Here is a 16012-nt window from a genome sequence, read left to right as displayed (position 1 = left end):
AAAATGAAAATTCTGTCAACATTTACTCATCCTCATGTAACGGTAGCCAGCTGGTAAATAGCTGTGCAGTGTGTAAACCTCACTCCCTTCACCTCAAGAGGCGCACTAGCAATTGACGCAAAAGGACTTAGGCTTCTCATTAGCATGCCTGCCTCCCATGCCGGAGACCCTGGTTCAAATCCTGCTTGGAGTGGATCAGGTAGGACCGGTTTCACTCATGCTGTTCCAAACTCATATAACATTTTATTTTCCACAGAAGAAAGAAAGACAAACGGTTTTGGAACAACATGAAGGTATGATGACACAATTTTCATTGTTTTGTTTTAAGTATCACCTAGATGTCTATTTGATGTGTTTTTACATCTGGAAGATGTTTTTTTTTTTTTTTACGTTGTTTGCTCATCTACAATACCTCTATAAGACGTATGTCAATAAGTTTGTCTCAGATGTCAACAAGACATTCAGCAGATGTACTTGAGGCATTTATGAATCTGATGTTTATATATTTGAGTTTTTAAAGATGTTTAGCAGATGTTAATTAGATTGTAATGCTTTCCAGATCTAAAGATCTAAAACAGACATCTCAGAGATGTACATGTGCTATCTGGGATATTTGCATCCTGTCCACGGCATGAGTAATGATAGTGAGTTTGGGATGGGACTAGATCTGTTTTTCTTACCCATGGCACACCAATGAAGTGTACGGGAAACCTTTTTGCAATTCAATTTGTTGCCACTTGAGGCACAGAAATTACACATTTTACAATTACACAAGTGTTCAAATACTTTTTGTAATCACTTAGATATAGATATTCATTTCCACAAATTAATCTTTCTCTCTCTCTATCTCACTCCCTATCTATCCCACATCTCATATTATGGTAGAATATGCAAATTCTGACTCACGAGATGAATACCCCATACACAATTAGATAGCCTGGAGAGTATGATTGTCACACCAAATGGCCAAACCATTCAAAATAAACTGTTATCATTTTGGAAATGTCTTCATGTTTGAAGACACTCACTGGAGGCTATTTGTCAAGAGAACATGGCAGTAAAATCCAAAGATACATGAACACTTGCACAAACTTGCAATCACTCAGCAGGGATATGAGTTTCACAGGCAGAGTTGGGTGAAAGGTTCAATCACACTATGACACTAGAACAAAGAAACGGAGGGAAATGACTGTGAGGTGGAACTGGAGACCAACGCAATACTCCTATGTCTTATTTATCTAATTACCTACTTCCTCTCCAGCCAAGGCAAATAAAGGCCTTTCCGTATTTCCTAAGATCACGTCACTCCCTGACAACCCGCCCACAAACACAGCAGCATCACTAAGGATGTGTGGGAGACCGGCGAGTATTTTAACACGGAGTAAGCATTAACACCATCAGTTTCACTAATTAGAAACTATCATACATACCAACTACATTCCTGAGGTGACTGTAGAAGATGTAAGATTCTGTGCAAAAATATAAAAACCAATTTGAGGTTAAAAAGTAGAAATGCACATTTATAGTTTATAGTTTAATTTGTGATCATTTTAATGTATGTTAAATGACTGAACTAGTATCGTCTGAATCGATAGGTTCTGCTGGTTAATTTGATATATAATTTTCATACAGGCTCTTCAGCTACATGTTAAAAAACTAGACATATAATGACTGACCAGACACAGATCCATAGAGATTGCACATAATGGGGCAGTGTACTGGCCTACATTTGCCACAACTGTGAGAGAGACTAGCACAAAACAACGCTGAATTACAGACGTTATACCCGGTCTCCCCTACTCACTGTATGTTGTGAGCAGTAAGATCCCAAGCTACAAGCCACTAAATAATTTTAAGTAGTTAAGCTGCAGACAGTACAGCTACTCTTTAGCTAATAGCTACTGTAGCTACACTATATAGCACACTGCATGGCAAATGTCTTCTTTGTTCTTTGCTCAAAGCTACAAAGAACTTCAAAAAAGTCGAGCAATGGTATACTGTTTGCAAACATTCAGACACCGGTCATGCCACTGGGGGATTTGTTGAGGATGCACAAGACTACATGAAAAACAGCTGCTTTCAGCTGCAAACAGCACAAGTGAAGCAGCATATCAAACAACAGAAAAAACACAACATAGTCTTAGAAAATGCCTCTACACAAACGTTCAGATGTAGGTACTGTAAGTTTGCACCAGCTTAGTAACTGCACGCCAGTGTGATCATGTTGACTGCTCTTAACTGACTGAAGAACCTAACTGGAATTATCTGTGGGCCTCAAAGTAGGTGGAGCTCCAGCTCACACCCAACGATGACATGGAACAATGGTAGTAAGAAGCTGTTAATACGAAGTTTTCGTGAGAGAGCGCAATGGCAATCTCTTTCGAACCACTGCAACTAACTCAAAAACACCTTGTTTTTGGCCAGATTTTGTTCAAAATGACATCACACCAGTTCGTTCTTCGATTTCGCCCGAAGTATATTGGCACCTTAAGTAGCACTAGCACTAGGCCAGGAAAATTCTGCCTCTGGAGGCTGTATGTGGAGGTTGGAAGGGACCAAGACATGTTCGAGTACATTGTTTGCATCAAATCCTGTCTACTGAGATAGCTTCATCTGACTGACTTTTAAAGGCAGCATCATGTGCGGATCCAAATATAATAAATAAAATAAAGTTTTTTTTTCTTTCACTTTTTCCAAATTTTGATTCAATTTCTAGCGCGAGAGTAGTATTGTAGTTATTAAATACCGTATATTTTTGGTTATCGCCAAAACTCTCTTTATTTTGTTCTAGATTAATAGTCCATTGTGGTTCGGTTGGACTAAATGAATGCTGGTATCCTAGCAACAATGTTATGTTGTTCTACCTCAGAAGCCTGTCCGAAACCAGTTGCCGGAGGTACCTTCATATGCAAACGCTATCTGTTGACTGATAGTTCAGCGAGGCAACAAGGTATTTGGTTTCAGATGCAGCCTAAGTAACATTAGCACTGTAGCTATACTAAGTAAGCTACACTGCAGCTACTAAAGGGGGCAAAATTGTATTAAATATATAAAATTCCAATTATTTAATTTATAAATTAATCGAGCTATATTTTTCTAACATAAAAACAATACCTTTTTTTAGAATTAATAAATAAACAATAATTAAGATGACAGCATTAAACCTGAATTGATAAATTTACACTAAATAGTATAAGCACTAGAATAATTTATAGAACTAACCCTAATTTATATATTACCCCACAACTGAGCTGAAATCAGCAGCATTTAACTATATATTTTTGAGTAAGAAAAAGAAGACCTAAAGTGCCACGCAGGGACCTTTTGGGCCTTGTGGTTTAACACAATGTAAAGGCACATGTATGTTTGTCAGTCATATACCTAAAACGTTTTCTGGGTGTTATGTTTGGCCTCTCCCAAATTGTCAGACCAGAACTACATAAATTCCTTCCGTTTCATTCACTTTTGCTTATTCAGTAGTTACCACTTTTTTCCAATCAACGTTTGTGGTGAAACCTGCCTTGTCGGGTGTGGTGCTTGTTTCGACTGTTTGTTTGTTTAGAGGGTTATGTTGGGCGCTTTCACTAAGAGATGTCCGCACAAGATCACATGTCCAGCTACTGGTATCTAGCATAAGAAGGATGCAAGTAGTATGAGTCAGGTTGTTAAGAAAGGCTAAAAGGTCTGGAGAGAGCACACAGATGAGTCAGCATACCATTGTGTGAGAAGTAGAATAACAGTGAACATATTTTTGAAGGATCTATTTTTCCAGCCATGTTCAGAATGGAAAACCAGCATACAGCATACTGCACAGTAGATACTGTAAACTGCCTTCTATTGTTTTCAAGAAGTATGTGAAACAGCATGCAATATGCATTGTTAAACATTTGCAGTGTGCTACTATTATTGTAGCATGACCTCACTGTCATGCATGTTTAAATCAGTGGGTAGCACTCAGTTATCATCCAATTATACGTAATATAGTTTTAATCCAATTTCACACATTTTAAAAACGTTTGCATTTTTGGCAGTTTTTTGTGTGGATTTTTTCCCCTTTTTCTCCCAATTTGGAATGCCCAATTCCCAATGTGCTTTTAAGTCCTCATGGTCGTGTAGTGATTCGCCTCAATCCGGGTGGCGGAGGACGAATCCCAGCTGCCTCCACATCTGAGACCGTCAATCCGCACATCTTATCACGTGGCTTGTTGAGCACGTTGCCATGGAGGCTTCACGCCATCCACCGCGGCATCCACGCTCAACTCACCACGTACCCCACCGAGAATGAACCACATTATAGCGACCACGAGGAGGTTACCCCATGTGACTCTACCCTACCTAGCAACCGGGCCAATTTGGTTGCTTAGGAGACCTGGCTGGAGACTCTCAGCACACCAGAGGTGGTAGCCAGCGTCTTTACCACTGAGCTACCCAGGCCCCCGTTTTGGCAGTTATATTAAATAATCGGCCAAGAAAGAGATTGATGTTGATGTTGCCTTTGGTTCATTCATCACAATAAAAATGGAAGTTAATGTCGAATGCATTGCATTGAGATACATTATTGCATGCAATATCCACTGTTGTTTATTGCAGAATTTGGCAAAAAGAAAAAAAAAATTCCCAACATGTGTTTCCCAACATTTTTTTTTCTGATGTATCCCCACAGACCCATTAGCACGGCTCAAGTACTGCCATTAACATTATTAGGAAGGTGATGAAATCAATGAGGGCAGAACTCAAATCGCGCAAAAGCCGAGCAACTATCGTTGAGATGAATGGGAATGTTTATCGGTTCGCTTTCTACCAGGTATTACAGACCTCATTGATTTGGATCAATAATATCTTATTTGGATGCTTTAAAATCTTAAAACACCTTCCTATTTAACTAGAGGGAGGGTCTCTTGGAGCAGCATCAGGATTAAGAGTAATGCTAAAGTTAAGGCTTAGCACTTACATAACAAAATAAGTATCAAAGTCATTTTTCACAAGAGAGCGCCTCTTGTAATAATACCAAGACAAAAAACTCAAAGAAAACAATAGACAAGACTCGCATAGAAATAAAAAGAATTAAAAGTAATTGTTTAAATTGTTTATGTATGATATATATCAACAGACATGCATATCCAAAAGCTCAGACTAGTGATAACCCGATAAATCAGCCAGGCTGATTAATTGATATTTTGAGATTATCAGCATTGTGTAAACCCCCTGTTAGCGCTTTCTTCCTCATCTTTTACTTTTTTGTGCTTTATTATCATTCAGTAAAACACAGATGTAATAATTGATGTCCTCATTAAATCTGAGACTCTCCCCTCGAAATCCAATCACAAGTGGTCAAAAGAGACAACCTGGTGTAACGGTGATGTATCTCGCTTGTACATTTGTGATCGGATTGCCCAAAAAAACATCTTAATACCAGTGTACACATGGCCTTAGTCAGGGATGAATGGTCGTGTAGTTGATACACTACAGTCCTGTGCACCAGCATAATGAAAAACAAGACTGTAAGTCACTGGGCACCGACTGCAAATCAAATCGTGTAGTGTACGCTTGGCTTAACTTCATTAGCAGTCACCACTCCAACATGATCATCTTCACCTGTCTTCTAATCAAGGACTAATTGCCTTGTCGGCCACAACTCACCCATTGGTGGTTTCACCTGCACTTTGTTGATTATGGACTCTCACGCTCTTCATTGATTGGTACCATAGTTTTGCATACCTGGTCATAATAAGATTTTTGTGGTATATAAGCCCCTTTGTTGTTTTAGTCATTGCCTAACGATGTTGCTGTATGGTAGCATTCCTTGTTTTCTCAGCCTGTGTTGTCGTACAAACAAATAAATGCTTAGCTGCACCTATCTCCAGTCCATGTATGAGTTGTTACACATGAGCTGATAACTGCCCTATTGAAAATTAAGAGAAGTGGTCACTTGATCTACTCTCAGTTTAGAAATTTACCACAGCCTTGTAGTGAATTTGTGTAAATGTTGTGTTCATTCATATCGATCAACCACTAGTCCAAATTTACAGCATACAGAAGGTATATACTGTAAATATAGTAGCTCGGTCCACATCATCGTAACGATTACTGTAAACAGGCATGATACAGTGCTTCCAATTAGAATTACCATGGGAAAGGAGACAAATAAGAATGTAGTTTTTTTGATAATGAAAAAAGGAGTTAGCTTCAAAAAGTGAAACTATAGTTTCAAAAAGTGTTAGAATTTATTTATGGATTTCAATTGTATTTTTCTGTTGTTCTGAAACATTAAAATCAGTTTAAAAACATTTAACCTATCTGCAGTCACTTTACATGGTGTGAGATTTCAAGTTTTGTTCCAGAGAAAACTTATTACTTAACCTTGTGCGACCCTGCGTACACATGCGTGGACATTGTATTTTGACTTAATTTTGACATTTGACATTAGCATTTTGTGCAGACCGTGAACATTTCCAGTTTACTTAAAGCTGAAGTATGGAAGTTTTGCAACACTAGCACCACCGAACGGAATTGCAAAAATAAACATTAGGTGTGTTTGACTTTAACTGCATTTCAATATACCAATTGGCAAGATTTCCCGGTTGCAGACAGGGGAGGAGTTGAAAAGAGAGCTGTCAAGCTGGACAGTTTGTGCTTCCTGTCACGTGCAGAATATCAGTCATGGAAGATTGCACGATGTTTGCTTTCTTTATTGCAGACGAATTGTAATTCAGATAGACAGATGCTTGAATTTTATATAAAATAATACCATTAAAGGAGTCAGTATTTTTAATCATTTTTAATTGTTTTTATGAACAAACATGAAATAACTATGACAAACATAATATAACATGATATAAAAATGATGTACTGTTATAAAAACATGGATTTGTGAGAGTTTTCGCCGAACTGGAGGTGTCAGAATAAACACCGTGGTAGTGGCATACTACTATACTATTCTTATTTGTGCCGTAGACTGACAGAGCAGAAGTAGTAAGAGTTGTATGTGAAGTATGCCATCGCGAATGCAGCCCATGAAACACACTGTTGTCACATTGTGAGTCTGGCCAATCGTGAATAAGCTGTGTCAGCACTGCATGAAGTCGGACACACCTTATGTTTTCAAAAGAGCTTTCTGAATACATCTCTCGTCTGCAGTTGTTCAAACAGTCCCGCCCCCAACCCACGCCATTGGTTGTGTAATGTTGTTGGTAGGGATGGGCAGTATTTCAGATACATGTATTTGAAATACGTATTTGAAATACAAAATACTATTTTGTACTTTGTATTTTAAAGTCTTTGAAAAAAAAATCTAATGTAATTTGTATTTAAATACATTTAAGTTTGGTATTTGTGTATTTTCAAAATACATAAAATACTTTGTGCCAGTCAACCTCTTTGTTAGTCTGCTTATTTCCTGTATCAACTAGTTCAGGCATGCCCCCCAACCCCAACTTTCACGCACACAATCTGCAGATGTCAGAGAGAACAGCTCCATCTAGCATTGGGTGAGCTAATTTTCTGCGTTCCTGCAAGGAAATATGCAGTCATGCTGCGTTCCATTCAAGTCGGATGTGGATATTCCTACTTGATATTTCCGATCTCCGGCCATAAAGGCATTCCATTGCCAGATGCTCGGAAGATGACGTGTAAGGTAACAAAACTGCAATGCTCCCGTTATTCTTAGCAGCTGTTCGACTGTCATCAGAGATGTTTCCTAGCAACCCAATTGATAAACAATGCTACAATACTAGCATTCGTGCTGCAGGTGTATGGTTATTAAAAGAGAGTATAATATACCATGTTTTATACACCTGTTTCTGCAGGTGTTTGTTAAACAAACTTTAATATCATGTAATGTAGGAACTTTGACTCTTTAATTTTACTTCATAAAAGTGAATGTTTATCACATACTTTGAATATCTACCCTTGTGCTGACATGTTTTGAGATGTCACGCACTTGCATCTCTGTGAAATCAGATGCTACCTTCAACTGCACCTAGGAAGCTTGTACCTTCAAGTTGGGCATTTGTTACAATGACATGTCACACATTCATGTGGGAAACAAACTACGGAAGAAGCCAAACTTAAACATTTACACAATGAACGATGGCAAAATAATTTTATAAACCTACATCACTTATAAATTACATATATGATTTTTTAATGCATAGTGTCTAACATATCCTTAATTAATTTGCTTAAATCAAACCGTGAAGAGTGAGTCATTAGCTGACTGTCATATATAACAAATTAATGTTATTGAAGTAAATTAAAGAAGTTGAAAGAATTGAGCAAAATCATTGCTTTTCATCATCTTTCATGTCGACATGCCTCTTTCAACGTCCCAACTCAGAAACTCTCATCTAGAATTCCGAGTTTCCCACTCATTAATATGACTTTGTGGGGTCATTCATGTGCTCGGAACTTGTTATTACAATATTGTTGACCCCACATGAAGGGCACATGTGTTGAAACTTTCCACATGAGTTTCCCAGTTGGAATTCCTACTTGAAGTGGTGTTCCATTGTGCTTGAAAATCCTGAAAAAACTGTCCGAGTTGAATGGAACTCAGCATAAGATAAGGTGAAGATATGATGGTTGATTCTACTTTTTGCAAAAACATTATAATAATTGTTGGCAACTGTTATTTAATTAGCTATGATACTTCTCGCCAGCCAATGCAATGCGTGTCAATAGTGAGGAAATCAAAATTAATTAGCTGCCAGTTAGTGAGCTAGTTTAACATTCGTTAGCGTGTTCACTAGCTATCTTTAACTAGATCGCTAGCTAGTAAGCTAAAATGGAACATCAATCAGATTTGCCTTTAGTTAACATGAAGGAATAAAAGAGCACTGAAAAGGGGAAAATAATATTAGCGCTAGCTAGTCAGTCTTGTTTGCTAATCGGTTGTTGGTGTTAGCAACTGCTTATGTATTTACTAGCTAGTCAAGTGTGTAAAGCATTACTCCTTGCTAGATAGCAAGAAAAGTACCCACTGTTTTACACGTGATTTATTTATTAGGGTTCGCCACAAGTAATAGCAGGCTGCGGTTTAACCTGGACAGAAATAAGTATAGAAATGGCTGCTATTTGGCATTTTGCACTGTTTGTAATCATGTATCTGTTTATATATAATTGTCTTTGATTGACTGAAGAGGTAGGTGAAATGAAAACAAAAGTTTCTAAGCAGTTGTACACCAAAATGTTCTTTGCATTCGGATAGATTTCAGTCTAATAGTGATATCAAGCAGACATGCAACAAACACTCATTGAGTACAAATAGTAAGACGAGGTTGTACATTGCACCAAGAATATTTTCTCCAAGCATTATTGTGAGAACATTTATCTACCAGAAATAAGATCATTAGGATGTTCCATTAAAGTTATTTTAACAATGTTTGTTCCTAGCCATTACATTACTTTTATGGAACGTTCCCTGTTAGGTCACTTAAAAGTGTAGAAACTTCTTGTTTAATTAATTTCTCAATACTTTATAAGTCTAAACTAGCACACAGATTCACTGAAGCTAACACTTGACAGAAAGGCTGAAAGATTATCCATCCATCCATCCATCATCTATAGCTGCTTGTCCTATGCAGGGTCGCGGGTAGTGCTGGAGCCTATCCCAGCTGTCTCGGGCCGAGGGCAGGGAAACACCCTGGACAGGTGGCCAGTCCTTCACAGGGCTAACACACACAGACATACACATTTACACTCTCACTCACACCTATGGGCAATTTACAGTCTCCAATTCACTTAACCTGCATGTTTTTGGACTGTGGGAGAAACCAGAGCACCCGGAGGAAACCCATATGAACACGGGGAGAACATGCAAACTCCACACAGAAATGCCCTGGGTGAGCCAGGACTCGAACTGGGGACCTTCTTGCTGTGAGCCACCGTGCCACCCCAGAATGATTACGAAAACCATAAAGAAAATTGTATCGTTTTGATAGTTTACCCTTTTCTGTTGTTAACCATGGAATTATGAACAGAATTAGAATTTTCTTCAAGAGCACAGAAAGTTGTAATTGTACACCAAGAAAATTATAAATTCAATTGAGACACACCTAATTGCAATATGACAAGTAAACTTAATTTTTTGTTTTTGTCGTGACCAATCATAGAACAACTTGAAATAACCTGCTTTTCTTGTTACAGATTTTCAATTTCTGCCAACTATTTTCTTTTTCTCTCAGAGAACAAGACTGGCGGATGCTTTTATTCAAAGCAACTTACAGTATATTTGTGTTTAGGAATGTATTTTATTCCTTGGGAATTTAACCCATGACCTGCCATTATTAGGGCCATGCTCTACCGTTAGAGCTACATGGCCATGTAACATCCTCAGAATGTGGTTTGTTGTAGCTAATAATTTCAAACAGCTTATCCTGAGAAGCAAAACAATTTTCCTGCGAGTTGGAAACAGGAGCTGACTGTGAGTTCTAAGGGAAGTGAAACTTTGAACACTTTGTCCTTTTTGTACATTCCACAGCGCTCCTCTCAGCTAAAACTCATTAACCCATACTGATCAGGGGCTTATGTCCCAGAATTCACTGGGAAAACATTACAGCTGCTGCTGTGGGACATCAGGGTTTGTTTGGAGTATTACAGGCAGGATACAGGTTGGAGGCATTATGGCAAGGGCAAGGAAGAGGAATACTGAGCGTTAAAATAATGAACTCCAATGTCACATCTGGAATGTGTCTTCTTGATGTCTACTTTTGATATGTGGGAAGAATAGTAGATTATTTTAAATGTTAAAGCATTTTTGAGAAAGTAAAAAAATAAAACAACCCGGTCTCATGACAAAACCTTATAATAGTACAAGTTGGCTCATGCAAAATCGTATGACTTCTACTCCCACAGAGAAAAAAATAAAACGAACCAATGAACAATGTTACTATGATTTTTCCTACGCTTTACCCCACACCTAACCATAAAGTCTAACCCCTTACCTAAACCCTAAACCTAATACATGATTTTAAAAGGAAAATAACTTTTGTGTTCAATAGAAGACATCATGGCTTGAAATGAGAAAAAGGAAGTGTAATGTTATACAGGGTTGTTGACATACATAAGTCATTTGTATAATGAAAATACATTTGGAATGAGTAACCAAATTTGTTCACAGACGTTTCCTTTCTTAAAATGAAGCATTGGATAAGAGGCTAGGTAAAATGTAATGCCTGTATTGTGTCGATGTGAAATTCTCTATGAGAATAAAAGTTGCAGATTTTCGTACGAGAATTATTACGAGTTGTCATGACACTATGCTGAAAACAAACAATCAAAAAAATAACAATATTGCTGTTTCTGACATTATTAAATTTACATTCATGCATTTGGCAGATGCTTTTAACCAAACTTATACACTATAAGTTGTTACATGCAGTTGTTAACCTTGTGCGACCCCACGTCCACATGCGTGGACATTGTATTTTGCCTTCGCAATACACAACGCATAACTTAAATTAATTTAAACCGACTGAATACTGATAACAACACTCTAGACTGTCATTTAAGAGTTAAACTTCTGGCGAACCAAGTCACGTGACACAACAACATGACGCTGATTTCCGTGAAGTGCTTCTACGGGCACAGAGTCAACAAAAAGTGCCTCTGGTAAGAAACCTCTTTAAATTTTTTAATTGAAACCCATTTGGGTGTAAAGAGTAGCATCTCCAGTTTGATTTGATATGCCACTGATAAACATGATGTACACATATACGTGGATTTTTGGACATTATTCCCTCAAAAGTAAAAACAAAAAAAACATTTTTTTTTTGAATAACTTTCAACATTAGCACATCTGTGGGTCATTTCATTTAATTTTAATAAAAATGTTGTTATATTTTATTTTGTTATCACTGTACAATACAGTTCTATTCATTAACATCAGTAAATGCATTCCTGTATTCACTGTGCATTTTCACATTGAGAATCAATGGGTTCATCCAGAAGCAGAACAATTTTGCTTTCAGCGGCTCTATATGGAGTTAGGATGAAAATACGGTGTATTTCGGACTGTTCTGAGGCCAGTGTGGACAGACAGCACACTGGAGGTTAAGTCATTCACTAAACAGGGAGCAAGAGAGCATCCTATAGCTCTCTGTGCAGCCAAGTTCATTCACTCCTAAAATCTGACCAAAAGTTCTGTTTCAGGCTGCAGATGATGTTTGGATCACTCAACATATTTGGCAGACATGTGACAATGGTAATTAGTACATACTGTAGATTCAGAATTTATAATTTTATTTTACAGTTTTTCTCAATCGCTTTGGCTCAATTCTTGAATGAGAATAATTTTTTCAAAACATTAAGTTCAAATCTCTGAACAATTAGTTTCTTGTTCACACCAGATTTGAATTTCTTGCTCATTTACAGTTTATCTTGATAAAAACAATTAACACAGCCATCTGAACACTTTGTAATTGTCCTAAACAAATTGTAAATTTTCTCGAAAGACTACACACAAATGTCTCTCATCCAAGATTCATGCTTTCAAAACAGTTAACACAAACAACTAAAAAAAGGTCAAATTCTCAAATGCACATGCCAGGTTGTCAAATCCCTTTATATCGATATCTGCTGCGTTAGTAATGTACACAGCAAAGGAAATGCATTTTACAAAATTTTTCACACAACTAGCATGACTTTGCTATCTATTAAAGAAGTCAAATATGAAAATTCAGAGCAAACAAACAATGACGATGAAGAAGAAGAGGGCAAACTGAGAAGAGGTAGAGTGGAGGAAGAGGAATTAGGAAGAAGTGATGAGAAGAGGGGAAGATTTTTTCAACTCTTACAGGGGTGAGCATTGAAAGATTTGAGGAAAGACCAAATGGAGATGCTGTAATGGTGGTGAGCATAGAGAAAGAGGACAGCAGGGTGGAAGAGTAGCGTAAAGAAGACACAGATGAGGCTCAAATGATCTGAGAGTCACTCTTATTAATCATGTTATGAATCACAGTCTCTCTGAGACACACAAAGAGTTCGGTCTAATGTGAGCAGATCTACAGTGACTTCAGTCTCAACAAAAAAGAAGAATAGGGAGGAATGGCATTGGTCTGCATGCCACGATCAATGTCCACAATTACTGTATCTGTGCTTACAATACTGCATTTTTTTAAATAATAAAGTTCCTCATCCTGTGTACTACAGTATTGTACAGTATTGACTTTTCCCAGTAAACTTTTACCTACTGTTGAAATCGGTATCTAAAAAGCTCAGTGTGATACACAATAGCATTCAGCTAGACAAAACTGACATTCTTGTATAATACAATAAGCAGTCGGTGTCAACAAAAATGAAATTTGTAAATAACAAACATTTCCAGGGTTGATTGCCATGGTGAAAAAACATCTAAACATTTTGATCAGTACGGCTCACACAATGACAAAAAAGCTTTTCATTTTGGTGGCATTGGCCAATTTACTGACACAATAACTAGGTTTTGAAGCATAAATTCAATGTTTTGGGCGAGTTACTACATTTTGCAGACATGCAATAGAGTTGTGATGTCCCATAAAACAGTTGTGACAATTGCACTTACAGTTTAGAGAATGTTAAGACTGTTTCAAAAAATGAGCCAAAGCGATTGAGAAAAATTGTAACATGGTTGGCAGTGATTGGATGATGCTGGCCATTACTTTGAATTACAATTATTTATGCTAATTTCTGATTTAATGTCTGTAACGTCTCAAAAACATGAATAACCAACACTCCTGGAAACATAAAAAACAACTTGATGAAAAAAATATGACTTTCTATAGCTTGGTATCATTGACAATTTCACAACTCAGTCCCACTGTCCACATATGTGGACATCAATTTTTAGGAAAACTATTTGCTCTTGAATTTATTTTTTGCTTGTTTATTAGGTGCTACTAGTAAATGCACACAGCAGTTGTGCTCGGTTTTAGGAGGTTACGGTGCTATTTCTACTTGATCTCTGTAACGAATGCTGCTGGCACTGGCAATGATAAAGACGATGAAGTAAAGAACCCAAGTGCAAATGTATTCCAACTCGTGATATACAAAACCCTAACTACAAACATGAATGAAACATAAACTTGACTTGACATAAGCTTGACTTTGACATAAGCTTGACTTCACAACCACAGTTACATTCACAAACAATACCTGACAATGGACCATGGAAAACATGAGGGTTAAATACATGAACATGGGAGAACAAATGACAAAGATAACCAATAAACACAAAGAACTCTAAACAAGATAACAAGACAATCAACCAGTGAAAACAAGACACATGAACATGGAGGGAAACATGAAATCACATGACAAGGGAACCACATGACATGAAACAGGAACTAGATTTTCAAAATAAAAGACATGAAAAACATGAACCAACAAAATACACATGACAATCTGACACTTACAATTACTCTTGATGGTGTGACCTAATGTATTCAGGTTGATTTAGTCATAATATTTTTATAAAACCAGTTCATTTAAGCACGGATTTTACACTGATATACAGTATGTTCCCTGGGAATCAAACCCATAACCTTGACAGTGCAAGCACCAGTTGTGCTACAGGAACCTTTAATACATTATTGTCAGTAGTTCAGCCAACAAGTTCAGCTGCTTGGGTTTGAGTATGTATTGTACGACAATAATCCTCAGGGTCATAAAAACATTTATTTACCAAGATTGGTAATATTTCAACATGTCCTGCCAAAGCCCGTACTCCTTTAAGGCCAAAGACAACCCAATTAAAGCTGTCAAATGTTATGCCATTCAGTAAAAGCACGAGTTCTGGGCAGCGGGACTCTGTAAAATGATCAGTAGGGAAGATATTGACTTTTTGATGATTTATATTAATATTTCTATTGAGGCTCCAGTGATAATATAAGCTGCATAAGAAAACGACATCATTATGTATGGAAAATGGCAAACTCTTTCTCAAGTGCCAAAATAAATTTCCATATATGCTGTGGAAAGTCCCTTGCATGCTATTTGACATTTAAAGGACATTTTGAGTAATTTTTCATAAAATTTCCCCCAATTCTTGTTTTATAAGGCATTGTTCAATGTAATCAGACTGTTATCTACTGATACGCCTGTCCTTAAGCCTCCAGTAAAAAACTTGGCCACTCAGCAAAGAAATGCCTTTATTTGTGAGTGAGAAATTAAATTATTACACAAAAAAGCAACCAAGAACATGGAGAATGTTTCTTTTCATTTGTCTGAAAATAACAACAGGCGGCAATCCAGCTGCGATTTATAACAAAGTCATGTCATTTTTAAAGCTGTTGATCGAATGCACATTAGAGCCAAAAATGATGGTCTCAACAAATGAGAGAATTTCTCACAGTTTAACACAATCCTCAGCACATAATAAATGATCAAAATAAATAAATTTAAATATAAATCTTAAATGAAATCAGATTTAACCAATGCACTAATTTTAAAGGAATAGTTGACCCAAAAATGAAAATTTGGTCATTATCTACTCACCTTCATCTCGTTCCAAAAGCAAATGGGATTTTAGAGCTTCAGCCAAGAAGATTATTAGTGAATAATGACTTAAATTTCAGTACAGTATGTTCTTCACATAATGCTATTGCTTCAGAAGACTTGAAATGTAAATACAAAAGTCCTAAGAACTAATTTTACGGTGTTCTTTTAATCTTTTTGGAGATTGAAAGAGATGAGGTGCATCCCAAACTGTTCTTTTATTTTGTATTTTTATAGTGTAGCTAGTGTGAGTAATACATTTACACTAAAAATGCAGCAAAAAGAAGTGTACTTTAAGTACCTGGATGATGCACTTTTTCATCCATCAAAACGGAGTGTGGAATGTTGGACACTTCATGCACTTAGCACTTGTGGCTTGCCGTAGATAGCGGAAGGGGCGGAGTTACCTGGCAGTGCTGCTGGTCTGACAAAACAGTTGTAAATAATGAAGAATGTAGCAGCTAGCGAAACATCAGTGGATACAGCACCTTACAAATATGAGTTGAATGCTTTACCATCAACCCAGGCTGTGTGAAGATGTCCG

This window comes from Myxocyprinus asiaticus, chromosome 24, assembly GCF_019703515.2.
Source record: "Myxocyprinus asiaticus isolate MX2 ecotype Aquarium Trade chromosome 24, UBuf_Myxa_2, whole genome shotgun sequence".
Taxonomy (NCBI): Eukaryota; Metazoa; Chordata; class Actinopteri; order Cypriniformes; family Catostomidae; genus Myxocyprinus; species Myxocyprinus asiaticus.
This window is presented reverse-complemented; position numbering follows the sequence as displayed.